The 6,000-nt window shown below is 40.7% G+C and overlaps 1 long non-coding RNA gene across 1 annotated transcript in view; it reads left to right on the top strand.

Annotated features, from left to right (window-relative positions):
- Positions 1–965: 965 nt before the first annotated feature.
- The window catches only part of LOC144959383 (uncharacterized), a 6,689-nt gene continuing 1,654 nt past the window's right edge, over positions 966–6,000 (top strand). Inside the window, exons 1-3 of the long non-coding RNA XR_013642616.1 lie at positions 966–1,136; positions 2,165–2,229; positions 5,952–6,000. The exon at positions 5,952–6,000 is cut by the window's right edge and continues 2 nt beyond it. This is a non-coding gene — a long non-coding RNA (uncharacterized LOC144959383). The remainder of the gene's footprint in view (positions 1,137–2,164; positions 2,230–5,951) is intronic.

The following is a 6,000-nucleotide window of genomic DNA, read 5'->3' on the forward strand; positions in this document are numbered from 1 at the left end:
GATGGTTAGAGCTAATATAGAATGCAAATTGTCACTCACATTTTTTGTGACCGAGACGATTCGTTTCTGTGTCTCTTTACATGGTACGAAAGTGCTCGATAATGATGGTTAGAGCTAATATAGAATGCATGTAAAGAGACACAGAAACGAATCGTCTCGGCCACAAAAAATGTGAGTGACAATTTGCATTATATATATATATATATATATATATATATATATATATATATATATATATATAATTTTAATATTTACCACAATGTTTGAGACAGTCTACATTAATGTTTCAGGCCTAATTAGCCATCGTCACGACTGTTTGTTACGTTTGTTGACTGTTGTTTGTTGAAGTGGTTCCGGTTTGTAGATGATTAACAAGAACTTCCGGCGATGTGGATACGTATTGTACATCTCATTTTTCGTGTTGAGTGTGGCTTCATGAGGGTGTTTGATTATAGTATATTTCTCTTCCAGGCATAAGCTACATTGCTTTGATGTTTGTGTGTATCCTGTTGCTTTAGATAAAATTTTCGTTATTTAGAGTTGGTCGTTATATAGGCTAGAGCTGATCGTTTTGTAGAGTTAGCCGTTATATAGAGGTGGTCATTTTGTAGTGTTAGCCGTTATATAGAGGTGGTCATTTTGTAGTGTTAGCCGTTATATAGAGGTGGTCATTTTGTAGTGTTAGCCGTTATATAGAGGTGGTAATTTTGTAGAGTTGGTCGTTATATAGAGGTGGTCGCTAAAGCAGGTTTGACTGTAGTCCGTAGAATAAAGATCAATCCTGGCTTGACCCTGATCGATTGATTAAAATGACTTTCGTGTGTCCCAGGTTTGAAATTTTTGGCACAATGGGGGTCATTTTAACTGACCTATATTTGAAGGACGAGTTTCTTGGTCCAAATTTAAAATAGGGCTAAGTGTTTTTTTATCGGTAGGCCAGTAGGTTACTGTTTAAGGAAGCCACGTTGAAGGCAAATAGCTCAGATTCAGTGTGAGATTATAAAAGATAGTCATAAGAGACGATCTGACAAGACTATTCTTTGGATCGTTTCGAGATCATACGGATCACAGTTTTATTCTTGCTTCAGTAGTGTCAGGAGGGAAAGAAATCAGAATGAATATCAAGTTCGTCGTATGTGAGTGTTGAAAGTTTTGTTTTTATAAATTTGTAAACTCATGCACGTATAAATTTTGACAGATTATGTTTTTGTGTAACACATCTTATGGTTGTTAAATATCAAAAATGCTCTTTATTTTAATCGGAAACATTCACTAATATACTAGGTAAAATGGCCATCAATATAAAAAAACTAATACTTGCTTGTTCATTTGAATATGTCTTTCAATATAGCGATCAGTTTTCTTAGTTTATCATATTAAATCTTTGCTTAATTTTATAATATTCACAAAGGCTCGTAATATTTCAATATCATGATGTCGTATTCATCAACAAAATAACCAAATGTGAGTATGCGTGTTTACAACTCTATAGGATGCAAATAGCTCCATGCTTTATATATATATATATATATATATATATATATATATATATATATATATATATATATATATATATATTGTTTTTTTGTTTTTTTTGTTTAAGGGTTTTACGGCGCTTGCAACACATTTAGGTTATATCAGCGCCAGTAAAAAGGAAGAAAATGGGATAGTAAAAAGTTATAGAATTACAAATAAAGCACCCAAGAAAAAGTAAGACATGGGGGAGCTGGGAACAAATAGGGATCAGATGTAGATTCCAAGAGCACACTATCAAAGTACTTAGTTTGAGACCACCTATAAGTCTCATCCGGACACAAGCACAAAATCCAACAAAAAGGAACACACTCAAATGCTTACATCTCCCAAAACAATAACTATGCATTTGACTGTTTCCCTCCCAGCTAGGACTCCGGCCAGGACAAAACCAAGTAATCTCATTCCAAGACAAAAACAGAAAGCATGTTGGAAAACAGATATAAGGGGATAGAAGACACAGTATGTACCCCCCTGCCCACTATGGGAAGTCAGGAACCCCACCCAATATATATATATATATATATATATATATATATATATATATATATATATATATATTATATATATATATACATATATATATATATATAGCTATATATGTAGATATGTATTTCTGTTTTTCTTACAGTCATCGCATTCGTCCTGTGTACGATATCAAATGTTGACGGATATCTCTTCGAGGCTTTCAAAAAGGTCAATAAAGTTATTTGTTGTTTTTTCTTCTTATTCCACCTTTTTGTTCTCTCCTCCTCCTCCTCCTCCTCCTCTGCCTCCTCCTCTCCTCCTCCTCCTCCTCCTCCTCCTCCTCCTCCTCCTCCTCCTCCTCCTCCTCCTCCTCCTCCTCCTCTCCCTCCTCCTCCTCCTCCTCCTCTCCTCCTCCTCCTCCTCCTCCTCCTCCTCTCTTCTTCTTCTTCTTCTTCTTCTTCTTCTTCTTCTTCTTCTTCTTCTTCTTCTTCTTCTTCTTCTTCTTTTTTTTTTTTTCTCTTCTTCTTTTTCATCTTCTTCTTCTTCTTCTTCTTCTTCTTCTTCTTCTTCTTCTTCTTCTTCTTCTTCTTCTTCTTCTTCTACTACTACTACTACTACTACTACTACTACTACTACTACTACTACTACTACTACTACTACTACTACTACTACTACTACTACTACTACTACTACTACTTCTTCTTCTCCTCCTCCGCCTCCTCTTCCTTCTTCTTCCTCCTCCTCCTCCTCTTCTTCTTCTTCTTCTTCTTCTTCTTCTTCTTCTTCTTCTTCTTCTTCTTCTTCACTTTCTTCTACTTCTCCTCCTCCTCCTCCTCTTCCTTCTTCTTCTTCTTCTTCTTCTTCTTCTTCTTCTTCTTCTTCTTCTTCTTCTTCTACTACTACTACTACTACTACTACTACTACTACTACTACTACTACTACTACTACTACTACTACTATTACTACTACTACTACTACTTGAAGTAGGCCGCCACGAGGAAGTTCAGTTTACGGGTGTGCCAGCCACTAATAGGTGAATTGCAGTGGCCCCGGTTTTGGAAGTATTCATCTTCAGGTACCACTTGTCAAGGTAGGATGTGAGTCTGGTAACGTTCTCAATGAGTACGCTCTCGAGACGGGTCCACTCGTCCGCGAATCCCAGCCTCGGGGATGACGTGGTCGATAATGTAGACAGTAAACAACATTGGCGCCAGAACATGTCCCGGAGAGACCCAATTCTTCAGTTTCCTGAATTCGCTCGTGGTGTTTCCCAGGGCGGCGTGAAATTGTCTTTCCCCCACGATTGAAGAGAAAAACTCCAAGGTCTTTTCGCACTTTATGATTTTGAGCATTAACCCTTCGCACCAGACGGTATCGTACTCCGCAGATAGGTCTATAAATATGGCATAAGTTTGCTCTTTCCTTTCGTACCCTGCCTCAATATGCTCTGCTTATCTAGAACCGGACCCCATCGGTTCAGTAGTACAAGCTCCAATTTTTTTTCTACAGGCAGCTCAAAAGTGATATGGGTCTTAACTGTCGGCTTCCTTCACCGATTTCCCTGGTTTCAGGATGGCAACTATTTCAACGTAATTCCACGCTTGTGGAAGCTTTCATTTGGAAGGACGTCAGACATTGCCTCTGCCAGCCAGACCCGTGCCCGGGGGCCCAGATGCGTCACCAAATCGCCACCTAATCCTGCTGCTTTACGTTTCTTAACATCGCTAATGACTGCACACACTTCTTGGGAATGAACAGGGATTTCCACTCCGACTCTTTATCTGCAGATAGCGATTCCAAAATCGTCCGATATGCCTTACGAACACCGCACTCGAACGACTGATTCTAGAGCCGTTTGCTGATGTTCTTTATATTCTTGGAAATGGTGTCTGCCTCACACTAAGGCCTTCGCGATATTTCCGGTCAGGATCCAATTTCTTTATCAGTTGCCATGCGTGGCGGCGAGAGTGTAAAATTGGGACTTCTCCACGGTCTCCTGACGCTGTTGTCTGCCAGAGACTGAAGTAGTCTTTCGGCTGCGTCCTAGGACTGGGTCTGATAGTACTCCGTGTACAGCTGTTCTAAGTCCTCCGTCCAGCAGGGGGTGTAGAATTTCCGTTTTCCTCATGGAATGGAGAGATGAGCGCTGTTAACCAGCTGCCTGTTAAATCTGATAATGTTCTCAGACTTGGGAGGAGTATAAGGGCAGACCTGCTCGATATAGAAAGTAAATTCCTCCAAGTTAGCTGTCCTGAAATTCCTTCTGCATAGTGGGAGAGACTGCAACTTCTGGATTGCCAACCCAGCTGTGATAAGTACCGGCGTGTGCTGGCTATGCCAGAAGTTGTCAAAGACTTTCCTCTTAACCTGCAACGGCTCCTCGTTCGCTCCCTTCGTCACGAGCGTGAGATCAGGATGGAATCTTACTAATGGCGGGTGGCCCTGAAGCTCGCCTTGGCTGAAGGGCCATACACTAAGTGTAGGTCGTAACAATCCATCCATGACTGACGTTGTCTACCTGTATCATTGCAGTCTCGGTAGCCCCACTCGTGGAGACTATTAAAGTCTTACAGTCAGATGGAAGGATGGTTAACCACGGGTACCGGTGGTGTAGTCCAAGTCGCTCTACGTGCAAATACAACCCACCTACCTCTATGGAAATTCTATTCACGACCACCCCGTTGCTGTCCGTAACGCTCTCTATGACCCTGACCTTCGAAGGCTCTGTAGCATTCACGCTAACACCTCCTTTTAGCTTGGACCACCATATAGCCTGGGATCTGGAGTCAAGAAGATTCCGCGCTTGAGTAAAGATGGGTCTCCTGTAGTAGGAGAATGGCAACGCAATGGACGGCCAATAGTGTTGATAAAAGCTCATTTTTTGGCCATGCTCTGGCTCTCGATATTGAGGGACAATATGTGCAGCTGATCGCTCACCCCGATATGGCATTTTCTAGCTAAAGATGTGTTGGAACGTTCGCTTTTTTCTCGACCTTTGCCGGCGACCCTGGCGACACGATCGCGGTAGTACTTGGCTAGGCGTCAGACCGCTTCACCATTGAGATTCGTTTCTGGACTTTATCATGACGCTCTAGTAGTGTGGAGCTCGGGATGACCGAAGCAATTTGGGCACCGGGTTGGATCTTCTTTCGTCATTGATCAGGGCGGGCCGTTCAATGCGCCCGCTTATAGGCCCGACATCCGGAATGTTCTAGTGACGTCATCTTGAATTACTCCTTTGCCCCCGATATGCATCAAGCACCCCCCCCCCCCCCCAAACCCCCACCACACCAACGACAAGGTAGGTGATCCATTGAGGGTGTGGTTGAAAACGAATGTCCCACAACAAGACCACTTATATACTTGATATCTCGAGATCTTAGAAACAGAAAGACGAAATCAAAACTACATCGTCCATCAATGAACTGGCTCTAATTTATCATCTTTTAAAATATTTATGTTATTTGACATAATTTAATTGGGTCTCGAGTCTCATTACACAAACTTAAAATGTTTGTTGTTGTCAAACCAAGTTTAATTTGAAATCATATAAACTTACAGATTCTTGGTTTTTTAAAACTATGTCTAAGTTTTGATCATTTACACTTAGAGTTTACCCGGCTATTAGAACTGGTCTGATTTCTGAACTTTTAAACTTAAAGGTACACAGGTCTTGAAACCCGGTCTAAATTCGGATTATTTAGACTTTAATCTATTTTTGTTTCACATTTCCTTCACCCGAGATAAAACCCGATGGTGACGTAGAGTCATATATGTGACAAATTGTTAAAGAAAAAAACCCTGAACATTGAGGGGTAAATATAATATCTACCCCCCCCCCCCCACCAACTATCTATAATTATCTTATGTCAAGCTTTTAATTTCAATCATTGATAATGTTGAAAATATTCATGTAATTCTAGAGAACATTTTTCTGTTATGATACGCAGGCCCAAGAAATGCCGAAGACTTGTAAAGGATGCAAAGACAAGTGTGCGT

This window comes from Berghia stephanieae, chromosome 14 (genome assembly GCF_034508935.2).
Source record: "Berghia stephanieae isolate SIO BIC M18660-M18661 chromosome 14, UCSD_Bste_1.3, whole genome shotgun sequence".
Lineage (NCBI taxonomy): Eukaryota > Metazoa > Mollusca > Gastropoda > Nudibranchia > Aeolidiidae > Berghia > Berghia stephanieae.